Raw genomic sequence first — 15,190 nt, 5'->3', positions numbered from 1 at the left:
TTGGCATATTGTACGACTAGGAAACTCTAGGTTCATTCATTTCATTAAACTTACTCTGGCCTGGCCAGCATTGTTATTTACTCATTGTTGTTTTTTAATTTATTACTTATTCACTTGTTCAATAAATATTTGTTAAGTAATCGATGTATATGTGTCCCTGTAAGGACTTAGTGTTACACATGTGAAAAGATGTGCTAAGTTAGAAAAAAAGTATATAAACAGATGGGGATTCTACGACATGATAGATGATATAATGGTCAAGTGGAAATACAGAGGAGAAGTCTCATGTCTGCATCCAAAAAAAGAGAAATACTGGAGGAAAGGGAGGGATCAAATAAGTCTTCATTAAAGGTTACATTTCAGTTAATTCCTGATGGAGGAGTGCTGCCTGAAGCAGGCAAAGTGCATGCTAACAGAATGTGCACAGACATAGAAAAAGTATGGAATCACAGAGCTATAAACTGATGTTATCCCCAGAGAGTAACGGAACAAAATCAAGTGGCAAGGAAATAGGTCCTGGGCAGTTAAGGGAAAGCAGAGGCCATATATATCTTGTTTTAAGTACACTAAATACTGTGGTATTTTCCCTTAGAAACTTACATTTTTTTAAATGTTTATTTATTTTTGAGAGAAAAGACACAGAAAATGAGAAGGGGTGGGGCAAAGAAAGAGGAAGACACAGAATTCAAAGCAGACCCCAGGCTCTGAGCTGTCAGCACAGAGCCTGACGTGGGGCTCGAACTCACAAGCCATGAGATCATGACCTGAGCTGAAGTTGGACACTCAACTGATTGAGCCACCCAGGTGCCCTGAAACTAACATGATATAAAAGTCATTCTGGGATCTAATTGAAAGAAAGTTGGTTGAGGAGTATTACCCCAAGACCATTCAAGAGGCTACTCAAGCAGGTCCTCATTCACAAGATCTTAATGTAAGGAAGCAGCAGCTAAGATACTAAATAGGACCTAATGAGACATTGAAGAGATTTTAAAGGTTTGATTTATATGGTGTGAAAGTGAAGGGTAATAAGGAATAATAAGGAGCACACAATGAGCTCTACATTGGACTTCCAGCAGTTGATGGATCGTGAAGCTACCAGCAGCTGCTCTGGGGGCTGGGGGAACTTGAGGGACCATCAGGGTGACCACCCAAAAGCTCAGCTGAGATGAATGTTTGTGTTAACCACGGGAGGCCCAAGGGAAACTACTTAAGAGCAGTTTGTTGTAAAAATCTGGAACTTAAGGGAGAAGTGAGTTCGAGATTTCAAAGGAGTTTGATAAAGAGGTAGTAATTATCCCAATAATCAGAAGTGAGCAGAAGAAAAGAATCATAATACAGGTAAGCAGCAGGCAAAGGTAAAAAGTGAGTCAGGAAGGAGTTGCATGGGGAGAATCAAGGACACACACCCCTTTCTAGGAGGGAATTGTTAGCCACCACATTTTTCATCTGAACATTCATATTTTCACCAAGAATTTCTAAAGTAGTGATGTAAACTTGCACTGACTAGACTCCGGTGATTTTTTTTTCATTTTTTTTAATGTTTATTCATTTTAGAGAAACAGAGAGAGACACAGTTTGAGTAGGGATGGGACAGAGAGAGACACACACACAGAATCTGAAGCAAGCTCCAGCGCAAAGCCCAATGCCAGGCTCAAACTCACAATCCATGAGATCATGACCTGAGCTGAAGTCAGATACTTAACCAACTGAACCAGCCCGGCATCCATAGATGCTGGTAATTAAACAGTCAGCGAGATGAGCATATTATCTCTGTCCTCATGGAAATTATAATTAACAGGAGATAATACCATATCATAAAGGGAATTACAATAAAATAACAGAGGTTTTGGTGATCACTTAGAGAAGAGTCTCTCCAGTCCTGCATGATTGAGAATGGCCCCCAAACTCCATCCCTAGGGTTACCAAAGAAACAGACATGCTAAATATGATTCCCATGTTCTGTTTAAGGTTGATGGGTCCAAATATGGCCACTCATACAAGCTGAACCAGAAAATTCCCTGGATATGTGAACAGGGGCTAATTTTTTTTTCCTACTTGATGCGACTCTAAGGACTGATACTTGGGATCTGTTAACAACTATGTGTCCCCATTTATAGTTCATTATAAGCTACCTACTTAAGTAATCTGTTGACTGATACCTTACATCTTCTACTCAGAGACAGTTCATGGAACATCCTGTTTAACTTTTGTAGGCTGGCATCTCAGAAGGTGATATATTGTCATGTCGCAAGAGGTTCATCATCCCAACAAAACTGGGTGACTGATCACCACCATCACTCTCTAAATGTACACATTGAGGTATATTATTTCATTACTTGCTTATTTACCTCAACGTTACAGAAGTAACAACATTACAATGTTGCAGCAAATCCTGATTTGCTCTGCTTTGCCTGGAAATGCATAAAGAAGTCATTACAATAGAGACATCATGTAGAATCTATAGTTCATGAGAGTAAATTGTAACTGGAAGCTTAAAATTTTCTGATAGTATGAGGGAACCTGGGTGGATCATTCGGTTAAGCATCTGACTTCAGCTCAGGTCTTGATCTCAGGGTTCATGAGTTCGGGCCCTGCCTCAGCAGACTCTCTTCCATCAGCACAGAGCCCACTTACGATCCTTGGTCTCTCTCTCTCTCTCTCTCTCTCTCTCTCTCTCTCTCTGCCCCTCTGCTGCTCTCTGTCTCTATCTCTTTCTCTAAAAAATAAATATTTAAAAATATTTTTTCTGGTAATTTGAAAATCTAGCACCATCAGGTGCCAGAGGGGACATTTTAGCCAACGTGGTGATAGTAATGACAAATTGGAAACAGTCTGTGAAGGAAATTACAGTAACATATGAAAGCATGGAACAAAATTTCTGATTTGATGGCTGAAGGCAGTGGCAAACGTTAGGCTTTAACTAGATTAAAAAGAAACGTAGTGATGACCAGAACATTGAATTTCTTCTCATCCCTTTAAAGAGCTTTAAAAAAATAAATACTTGTTGAAGTAAATTTTGTTTAGTTCCTGAATAGAAATGTTTTATTCCAATTCCCTGTAAGGGCCAAGGAGACTACAAAAATGGTCAGCAGCTCTTTTGGATCAGCAGGTCCAAAAAGAACAGCTAATAACTTAGGTAAAACACTGAGTAAAGTATTTACCTATACATATACTTACATAGATATGTGTGTGTGTGTGTGTGTGTGTGTGCACAGTGTATTTTATATGTATATATTCAGAGAGAAAAAGAGAGGAAGAAAGAGGGAGAAATTGATATGCTGAATAATTTAGCATTTGGTTATCTGGCAGGGAGAGCAGTAGGCAGCTGACTTGGGCTTTGTGTCTTGTGTCTTGTGTCTCGTGTTGGGTGGGTGGATGGGATTAAGGGAAGGTTGGAGGCTAACCAAAAGGTGAGAAATACAGAAAAGATATAAATCATATTGGAAAAAAAAATCCTAGAATGAAGAATGTGTCATTTATATACTTACATTTATGTGTATGATATATAATAGAGATTATATCTGTTGACTTCTAGCATATCCATAATACATATCAGGATAAAAAGCCATGGCCCCAATATGTATGGTTCATTTGAAACCACAAACTCTAAACCCCATGTATGCATAACTATGAGTAAAGTCAAAATTGCATAAGTTCATATGAAGGAGGAGAATATAATGGAAGGTCACCTGAAGGGGACAGTATGTGTGGGCAGTGAAATGGTAGATAATTAACTTGACCATTATATGCCTACTCATATTGCTTCACTTATTATTATAAGCATATATTATCTTGTGAGTAAAGATAACATCAAATAAAGAAAACATTTAAAAACCGAAAGCACACTTAAGGTAATAGAAGACCGAATCGTGGACCCATAGAATTGGAAGAAACTTTAGAGATCATGGCTTTATTTAACTTTTGCTTGGTTTGCAACTTATTTTTCAGTGTCTGCTACAGATGATTTTAACATTTATTTATACAGTGTTGGCATGCTATCTTTAATTAATTTATTGATATTTGGTCTACCTTGTTTACACATCAAGAAGAGAAAGGGCTATTTGTTTACAACAGACCTCTAAGCTCTAAGAGGTTCTTAGTGTATAATAATCTCACCACCCAAACAAATGAGGTATGCAGGACGTAATGACAATGCAAGCATAAATTTTTAACAAATCTACTAGATTTTAATTTCATGAGACATTTCTTGCATTTATTAGCACCTAATTCTACCTGTGCCACAATGGCAGATAATGAGGCTCAGGATTGTTTTAGGAGACATAACACAATATCTTGAATTTATATGCAGGTCCCCAGAAACAAAGCAATGCTGCATAAAGCCCCCCCCCCCGAGGAGCTGCTCACTGTTATTAGTCAGGTGAGATGACAGTTTTATTTACTGACTAAAACAGTTCCACATTCTGGAGCCCTAATGGCCAGCTACGTGCTTTATTAGCTTTGTCTATAAACTCTAACAGAGACAAAAGGAGGACTACAGAACAAACTCTGGACAGCCTTCCATCATATTCCTTGGGCAGGTGGACTAGGTTTCTGAGTGCATGTGAGGTGCTTTGACTCAAAGGTCTTTACAGATGACTCTTGGTGGAATATCTTCACAATAGAAAATTGTTAGAGAACTACCTAATGAGACTCTAGCTGCTATAATAAGTAGTAATCAGCTTACTCAATGAAACTTACTAGATGAACATAGGGGAAGAGAAGGAAAAATAAGATAAACCAGAGAGGGAGGCGAACCATAAGAGACCCTTAAATACAGAGAAAAAAAACCATGGGTTGCTGGAGGCGAGAGGTAGGTAGGAGGTTGGGTTAAATGTGTGACCAGAGTTAAGGAGGGCACATTCGGGATGAGTACTGTGTGTCATATATAAGAGATGAATCACTAGGCTCTAGTCCTGGAGCCAAGACTACACTGCACTGCGTGTTAACTAACTTGAATTTCATTTTTTAAGTGAAACGAAAAAGCATTCCAGACATAAAGTATCATAATATTCCTTACAGTATGAGAGAATTAAGCATGCATTCATTTGGAGGCACTAGTGTACATTGAATGGGATTTATGTGCATGGTCTCAGTACTTGCATGGTCTGTGTGCATTGTGTGTGGTCTTTGTGTCTACAGTTATTCTCACTGATGTGTGTTGCTTTGTTCTCTTGCCATGTTTGGTTTGTATACTACAGGTGGCATAAATAAAAAATATTTCTGTATTTAATTTTTTTCCTTAAGAAATAAAAAAGACATGGATAAGTCCCTGTGAAGTCAACCATAAAATCATCAAAAAGAAATATATACTGAATCCTACAAGATCCTCATTGCCATGGAGAAAAACGCAATATATTGGATGTAGGCACTGGTTTCCAGTGACATATGACCCCTTTGAACAGACAACTTTAACACAAAATAGAAAATGCACTTCAAAATGGTATATAGCATAGCATAAAGGTAAGTGTGAAATGTGGTCTGTTATAGACCATAAATGCCACAGGTATCCAGGACTGTAGTGAACTCTAGTGAGGAGTATGATTCTTCTTAGAAAGTATGGGGGTGAGGGGGATGTGGAACCAGGAACGGAATTGGAGGAATGAGAATTATTTAAATAGATGTCAAGGGGTCAAGAACAACTGGGCAGTACATATCCACTTAATACACTGCATCACCTATGACACATTCTTGCCAAATTATTAACTATGGATCAAGCTAAGACCTAATATCTAATGTACAGTTTATACAAAATACAGCATTTAGAGAAAAAGTTAATATCACGAGTAAACAGATAAATAATATTGTAAGGTACTCTATAGGGCAACTGATCAGATTTCTTCAAGTCAATAGTATCAAATAGTGATTCTGAATTCAAAGAGAATTAAAACACATAGCAAGTAAATCCATTGTGTGGAACTTATTTGAATCCTGATTTAAAAAAGAAAAACTGAAACATCCATTCTAAACAATAAGGAAAATATGACTACTGTATTAGTTGATAACAAGGAAATTATTAATATTTTCCAATGTGATACTGTTAATCTGATAAAGTAAGAAAATACTGTCAGTATTTAGAAGTTCATATGGAAATGTTTTGTGTTATGCAGTATCATAATGTCTGTGATTGATTTTTAAATATTTCAACAAAGATGATTCAAATATATCAAAATGACAATGATTGTTAAAGTTAGGTAATGAATGAAAAAGTTCATATTCTTCTGTTTTCTTGCTGATTACATGTCTTATAATGAAAAGTTCATAAAACATAGTAAGAAGAGAGCAGAGTCATCAGTAAGACAAAATGAAATTAGAAACATCTCAAGGGTGAGACTTTTCCATGCACGTTTTAAGGACCACAGAAGTTTTACTGAAAGTGAAGATTTGAGAAGAAGAATTAATAAAAGGTAAACTTGGAAAAATAGACGGGAGTGTTGTAATTGAAGGCATTAGTTATTGGCTATTATAATGCCCAAAAAACGATAGAAAAAAAACTAGATGAAATTTTTGAGCAAAACAATGTTAAAAGCAGTAAGATTTTTTTTATTTGTTTGATTGGAATCTCTTGAGAAGATTAAATAAGTTATGAGTTTGTGAAATCCATCGTGGAATAAAGAAACACAAAGTAGGAGAATAATTAAGGGATTGCTCTGAGAGCCCAAAAGGTTTTGTTGCAGCAGAAGCTATGAGAATATGAATCACAAGAAGAATGTAAATACATAGAAGATAAGACACCTCAGATGTGAGAGTGTGGGAATGGCAAATAAAAAATGGCCATAAATTATTTTAAGATTTCAAGCCATCAGCCATATGAGAAGAAAAGGGGATGCAGTCAATTGTTTGCGGCAAGGTCTGGCGCCATAATAATGAATCTGATGTTAGGCAGTGGAAAGTGACTATCTTGCCAAACTAGGACTGACTATCAGATTTTGGCTTTCAAAAATTCTGAGAAGCAGTTTATTCCCCTTCAAACTAATTTGAACTTTATGTCAAAAAGTTCAGACTAATTAAACTTTACGTCAACAAGCAGAATTCAATTCTCTTATAGTCTACCCCCTTTAAATCATCTAGATAAAATTGCAAAATATATAATCAACCATAAAAAGTAATTTTAATTTGCATATGATTGGCCCCAAACATAATAAATCCCTTCTTGGGCCATCATAAATTATTGCTCCTGGGCTTTCAAGTGTATGTGAATATTCTGTTATTGTCTCCTTTGGATATTATAAGATTGTACTTACTTGATTAATTCATCCACTTTCTTCAATATATTTTTGCTGGTTATTCACAACGCTTAACCCAGCACTAAGATATAGATCAGAAAGATGAACAGAACATGATCTTACCTTCACCCATCAGAGATAGATATATAAACCCATGATTGCAAATGTGTGTTTTAGGTGGTAAAAGAGGGATGGACACAGTGGGGACCAATTTAAAAAGCGATCAATTTATCTTGAAATGTTATGATAGGCTTCACAGGGACCTGGCTCTTGGAAGATTACTAACGTGTCACCTGGCCTGTAAAAGCATTAAGAATATTCTAGCCCATTAGCTTTCACTGTGTTTGTGTTTGTAGCACATTTGACAACTCAGTCCATCTAATAGACATGACTAGAGCAAGAGACTTCCTCAGTTAAGGTACTTGTTAATAAATGTTTTTTGTAAATTAAAATCTGTCACCTATATGTGAAGAATATATAGTGAATAGTGTTCTGGGACACATTTGTTGAAAACTCATCCCACCAGTAAAGACAAGTGGGTTATCAGAACATTGGGGGAATAAAGCAAAGAATTTCAGAGAAATCTATAGGAAAAACAGTTAATCCAAATTACCCTGTGAAGTAACGAATGTCTTCACAGAAGAAGTAACCAGTCAAATGATGTATACCTGTGGATGCAGGTGCCTGGACAAAGAAACAAAGAGAGGCATTTGAGCCGAAGAGAAAAGCCCGCTGAAAATATGAAACAGAATGCTATGAATTAAATGTTTTTATCCTCCAAAAATTTATTTATTGAAATCCAAACCCCCAAAGTGATGGTGGGGCCTCTGGAAGGTGATTAGGTCATGAGGATAGAGCCCCTCATGAATCGCAGTAGTGCTCTTGTAAAAGAGAACCCAGAAAGCTCTTAACCTTCTGCCACATGAAGACAGAGCAAGAAGGTGGCTGTGAACCAGAAAAAGGCTCTCAGCTGGCACCAAATCTGCTGGAGCCTTGGTCTTGGACTTTCCAGCCTCCAGAACTGTGAGAAGTAAATATTGTTTAAGCACTCAGTGTTTGGTATATTTGTTATAGCAGCCCAAATGGACTCAGACGTAACTGGAACCAAAAAGGGGGGGGGGGCTGCTGTAAAAAATACCTAAAAATATGGAACTGGGTGGTGGGTAGAGGCTGGGAGAGTTTTGAGGTGCTTGCTAAAAAAAAAAAAAAAGCCTGTGTTGCTATGAATGGACCATTAAAGGCAATTCTGATGAAAACCAAGAAAGGAAAATGGAGAGTTGTAGAGAAAGCCTCTGTCGTCTTAGATAATATTCAAGCAGTCATGAACAAAATGTCGGTAGTCATATGGGTGGTAAAGGATATTTCAAAGAGGTCTCAGTCAAAAATGAGGATTATATTATTAGAAACTGGAGCCAACTTATACACAGCAATGAACTTGGTTGAATTGTGCTTGTGTTCCAGTGTTCTGTGGAAGGTAAAACTTGCAAGCAATGAAATAGGCTACGTGGCTGAAGAGATTTCTAAGCAAACTGTAGAAGGAGTGGCTTCGTTGCTCCAGACTGCTTACAGTTAGTTAAATGCAAGAAAAGAGACATGACCTAAAAGACAGAACTATTAAGTGAAAAGGAAGCAGAACTAAAGATTTGGAAAAGCCCCAGTATATCCATGTCACAAAAAGTGAGAATACTAAGATGTGGCCAAGCATCTATTTGATAAGGAGATTAGTGTGGATCATCCTCAAAACAGAAGCCAGATGCTACCTTTTTAGACAATGGAAAGACTCATTGTCTAAAGACAATTCAGAGACCATCAGGACTACCAGTCCTGTCACAGATCCTCAGTGTGAGGGCCTCAGGGAGAATGGCAGAGCTAATTCCTCCCAGTTTAGGCAAGCCAGGATGCCCCCCCTCAGTGTATCAGGAGAGAGGTCCCTGCAGAGAGCTGCAGTGGGGGGCTGTGCCAGGTGGAGCCATGGGGCCAGGACCACCCAGAGCCACAGAACAGTAACACCTGGCTGGGAGGCCTTCCACAATGAGATTAATCCTGAGGGGAGAGCACAGAGCCGAAGAAGATTGTTCTCAAAACTTAAGGTTTAGTGTTGTTGGCTCTCCGAGGTTTTGGCACCTGTTACTGCTTTCTTCTCTCCTATTTTCCCCTATTGGAATGGGAATGTCTATCTTTATGTCTGTCCCATCACTGTATTTTGGAAGCATGTAATTTGTTTGATTTCATAGATTTTGCAGCTGAAGAGGAATTTGCTCCAGGATGAATCATACCTTGCATATTACTCATGCCTCACTTAGATAATATTTAGATAAGACTTTGAATTTTTTTAAGTTTATTTGTATTTATGTTGAGAGAGAGAGAGAGAGAGAGAGAGAGAGAGAGAGTGTGTGTGTGTGTGTATCTGTGTGTGTCTGTGTGTGTCTGTGTGAGTGGGAGAGGAAGGCAGAGAGAGAGGGAGAGAGAGAATCCCAGGCCGGCTTTGCACTGTCAGTGCAGAGCCTGACATGGAGCTCCATCTCATAACTGTGAGCTCACAATCTGAGCCAAAATCAAGAGTCAGAAACTTAACGAAATGAGCCACCCAGAAGCCCCAAGACTTTGGATTTTAGACTTTAGGTGCTAGGAGGAGTGAAGGCCAATGTTTACATTTTTTTCATAATATTTTATTGTCAAATTGATTTCCATACAACAGCCAGTGCTCTTCCCCACAATGTTTACATTTATGGTCAACTGACTCCAGACAAGTATGTCAAGACCAGCTGATGGGAAAAAATAGGCTTTACAACAAGTGAGACTTAACTGGCTATTCACAGGCAAAAGGATGAAACTAGACCTTATCTCATATGTCATACCATCTCAAAAATTAATTTAAAATAGATTCAAACCTAAGTGTTAGTGTTAATGGTATCTCTTAGATGAAAACATACACATAAATATGTGTGAACTTGTTTTGTTATTTCTTAGATAACAACCCAAAAGCACAAGCCACAAAGTAAAAAATAAATTGAACTTCATCGAAATTAAAAATGTTTTTGCTTTGAAGGACAATAGCAAGAGAGTGGGAAGACAAACCATAGGATAGGAGATATATTTTCAGATTCTATATTTCTTAGGGGACGTGTATTCATAATATTTCAAAAATGTTTACAACTCAACAGTAAACATAACCCAAGCAAAAAATGGATAAAAGAGATATCTGGGTGGCTCAGCTGGTTAAGCATCTGACTCTTGATTTCAGCTCAGGTCACAATCCCATGGTTCGTGAGTTCAAGCCCCGAGTTTGAATGCTCGCTCCTTGGGACTCGGGACTCTCTCTCCCTCTCTCTCTGCCCCTCCCCCACTCTTGTGCTTGCTCTTTCTCTCTTAAAATAAATAAATAAACAGAAATGAACAAAATGTCTAGGGGCACCTGGGTGGTTCAGTTAGTTAAGCGTTGGATTCTTGATTTCAGCTCAGGTCATGATCTCATTGTTGTCGATTGGGCTTCAAGTCAGACTCCTTGCTGAGCGTAGAGCCTGCTTAAGATTCTTTCTCCCTCTGCTCCTCTCCCCGACTCATGCTCTCTCTTTTGGTCATATATATAGGTATATTTATATATATTAAATATATATTACATTTTATTACATATTTTACACTATATGTAACATATTTTTATGTATATAAAACACACAGACAAAAGACCTGAATGAATGTAATTCACAGAAGATACACAAATGGTTAATAAGCATGTGAAAAGATGCTCAGCATTATTAGACATTAAGGGAATGCAAACCAAAATCACAATGAGAGACTACTTCACATCAAATAGTTATCTATAATCAAAATGACAGGCAATGACAAATGTTGGCAAGGAAGGGGAGAAATGAAGCCTCATACATTGTTGGTGGGAATGTAAAACAGTACAATCACTTTGGAAAACAATTTGGCAGTTCCTCAAAAAGTTAATTTTAATGTTTCCATAGGACTCATGATTTCACTCTAATCATTTCACTCAAGATATTGAAAATATATGTCCATATAAAACCAGGCACACAAATGTTTATAGCACCTTTATTCATAATAGCCAAAAAGTGGACACAATCCAACTGTTCATCAGTTGATGGATGGATAAACAAAATGCAGTGGCCCATACAATTCAATATTATTCAATCTTAAAAAGGAGTAGCATGACGTCATTTCAGGCCTCACTCACACCCTTGGGTGGGTACCCAAGACATGACCTGCCCCACCATATTCCAAAATATTGTGCGTGTGTACCACATACAAGTGCAAACAGATCTTATTCAAAAGAGACCTTTTAGGTTATTCCTTGACTTATTGCCCCAAGACACAGGGATCTTAACAGCAACTGGGTCTTCCTGGTTACACTTTTCACACGGGGCTCCTGATGAAAAATATTATACCAGTAAAAGAAAAAAAGAAATAAAAAGAGAGATTAAGAACCCAGAATACAAAAAAAAAGTTTTATTCAGCTCACTGATTGGTAATTTAGTTTTTTTAAGTTTTATGTATTTTCTTTTTGAGATAGAGCAAGCTGGCAGGGAAGAGGCAGAGAGGGAGAGGGAGAGGATCCCAAACGGGTTCTGCACTGACAGCGCAAAACCTGATGCAGGACTAGAACTCACAAGCCATCAGATTACTACCTCAGCTGAAATCGAGAGTCGGACGCTTAACCAACTGAGCCACCCAGGTGCCTCAGTTATTTACATATAAGCATAACATAAGCATAACAGTAGCTTGACCTATGGCAGTATTGGTCTATTGTTAACCTCATGCTCTGCATTCTGGGAAATTAGTGAACATCTAAAATTGTGGCCAGGATGAGTGTCACTGTGCTGTTCTCTATGGATCCATTTCTTCTTCAGGTGCCTACTCTTAATTATCCTTCATGCCTCTTCAAAATGACATGTTCTGTATTCTAAATTTATTCACATCAATTCTCATTAAACTGGCCAATGTCCTGTATCACTTCTGACAGACTCATGATAGAAAATGCTCACCCTCGAGCACTTTCCCAGCTTTCAGACATTACTGATTCACAAGATTTCCATAGCTCTTTATATTCTGATTACTATTAACTTGGATTGTGTGACTGAGCAATGCTAGAATAGAAAGGTAATCATATGCCTCAGAAAAGCCTTGCAAAATTGCCTGTCACTGGAGCCTAGGGGAAGCCTTCCCTTCTACTGCTATGGCCATAGTGGCTTTCTGATGATTACAGTGGTGTTTTCCCTGGGGAGGAAGGCTACTGCCCAATGCAAGTCATCCCCCCAAATACTTCCCCTTATCAATTCTTCTAACCAGTTTCTTATAACAATAACACAGTCTTTTTATTACTTGCTTGTTACATACGTGAATATCTTCCACCCCGAGGAATTGTTTTCATCCATGTATCTGTGAACCATGTAAGTAACGATGAAATAAACACATAAACTCTGATGCACCCTATCATCTTGTACACTCCTAGGTACTTACTTAGCAGAGTCCAATGCTGTTGCCAAATGTGCATTTTGATTTCAGAAACCTTAACACACAAAAGAAAGTGTGTGTGTGTACCTAGCCTTTATGTGCCCTCATCCCTGAATATTTCTGAGACTAAAATACTTTGTTTTTAAGTTTCAGCTTTAAGCTTCTTACAGATAACGTATTCCCAAAATCTCAGCTTAGAAATGCTAGATCTTGTATTCTCTTCACATTTTTTCTATGCATTTAAAAAATGTAACATGCCTGAATTCTATTGTGTGAAGCTGGGATCATTATTTTTAGGGATGGTATCTCAACTAAAATGAAATCCAACACTCTCAGCTGAAGAGCATTACAACATATCCCTAGATGACTGATTTCGGCTTGATGCCATGAGATGGCATTAAGAAGCACTGTGAGACAAAAGCTGTATTTGAAAATACTCATTTTTCTAATGATGTAAAGAGGTTACATCTGCTTTGAATATAAAGGAAATAGCAGGCACATTCTTGTGATTAGCTGAATTCCCCAAGCCTGGAAAGGAATGTGTTCGGTTTATACATGAATCTCTGGATTCATACACAGGCTATGGAGTTTTCAATTTAAGTTACTAGATAAGCAAAGATTTATAAACTCTTTTTTTCTCTCTTTGGTAATAGAATTCTAACTTTGTCACGAGGATTCTGTCACCTTAACTTTTCTCACTTTTACGTACCAGAATTAACTACCATTTTGACATGGATTCATTTATGGAATTAAGAACAGCAGCCCTGGACTTTCCCACAGCCACTCTACTGCCTCATTAAGGTCCCAGCTGTTGAAACACTCAACCCTCAGACATTCACCACTTGCTCTCTAACGCATCCTCATCTCCCAAGACTCTATGCTGCTGCCGCTTTGGAACCTACTTTGGGGTCCATGGTAGTGGAGGCTGTGGCTGTGGAGGCTGATGGTGTGGCTATCTTTGGGGCTTTGAAGATTTGGGGCAAGTCAATGAACACAGTTAGGGTGGGTATTGATAAGGCTGCTATCGTCCATTGTGCTGTGAGAAAACAGGTCTGTTATTTTGAAGTTTGAAGACTGAAAATCTTCACAGCTTAAGACAATTCCCTACAGATTCATCAACTCGACTGATAAGATCAACTGATCTGATCTTAGAAATGATAAGATATTCTCTTCTTTTTACTCACCATTTGTACCTGGTGATCACCTCTCCATTGCCTAGGAGTCCCCCCACTGCTGTCCAGCTTGAACACGGAGTCAGTAAATGCCCATTACAGAGATGCTTAGCATCTCAAAGATTCCCTTAGCATCTCAAACAATTGGGTGCATAATTTGCAAATATCAACATTTAACTGCAACTCCTCTTGTTAAATGTATTATTTAACTGTGCTCTGACCTATTTTCACTTTTTCAATAAAGATGCTTACTCTTCTCTGGCAAACACTGTGTGCTATTTGTGTTTATTCACTTCAACAGACTTCTTGTGCTATAGATGCATCATTTTGAGTCCAAACATGAATTTCTCCTTACTGGAGCTGTGGATCATTTATGCCCCAGGAATCGCCAAGAATGTGTGTGAAGAAACAGAGTCACTTAACATCTTGAGGCTTCCTTTAGGAAAAAGGATGAATTCCAATTCTTTGTTAACTTTTCTTTTTCATGAAAAAACTGTATTTTACTTCCAATCTTACCTCCAAACACATTAGACATATAAGATGTACAAATTTGAAAAGCCAGAAATAGTTAACAGGGAACATGGTCCTGTTTGAGGGTCCCAGGACTGCCATAACAAAGTACCACATGCTGGGTGGATTTAAACAACATAGAATTTATTCTCGAAGTTATGGAGGTTAGAAGTCTAAAATCAAGGTGTCCGCAGAGCCACGCTATCTCTGAAGTCTCCAGGGGAGGACCTGTTCCATGCCTTTGCTCTAGTTCTTGGCATTGCTAGCTAACTTTGGCATTCTTTGGCTCATAGATACATCACTCCAATCTTTGAATGTATAAATGAGAAACATGAAATGATTAGAACCTAAAAGTTCTTACAAAATATTGCATGGACATGGCTCTTTTGTACTATTATGACCTAATGAAAATTGCTTCCAAAATGAACGCATGAATACTAACGCATCTCTTATGCAAAGTCTAAGATGACCTATAATGTCATTATCCAATATTTCATCCAAAAACAAACCGAATGACAACAATGATTCTATCTTGGGCCATCAGTTGAATGGAAAGTGCTAACCTGACTCAGGGCTTATCCTAATTCTAAGAACACATATTTACATAAATAAAGTGTAAGTTATCTGGAGCAATAAAATTTCATCACCCAGTGCAGTTCCTTTATGTGACATAAAAACAGATCCCTGTGGGAATCACAGGGTCCATTTAAATATAATAGACTATAAAGCTATTGATGTGTGTTAATGAAAACAGAATGTAGTCTTGCTTAGTTAGATAAGTTTGTTAGAAACCTGATTTAGTTTCACTTC

The sequence above is a fragment of the Suricata suricatta genome, chromosome 5 (assembly GCF_006229205.1).
Source record: "Suricata suricatta isolate VVHF042 chromosome 5, meerkat_22Aug2017_6uvM2_HiC, whole genome shotgun sequence".
NCBI lineage: Eukaryota > Metazoa > Chordata > Mammalia > Carnivora > Herpestidae > Suricata > Suricata suricatta.
The sequence above is the reverse complement of the archived record's forward strand: the minus strand, read 5'-3'. Positions refer to the sequence as shown.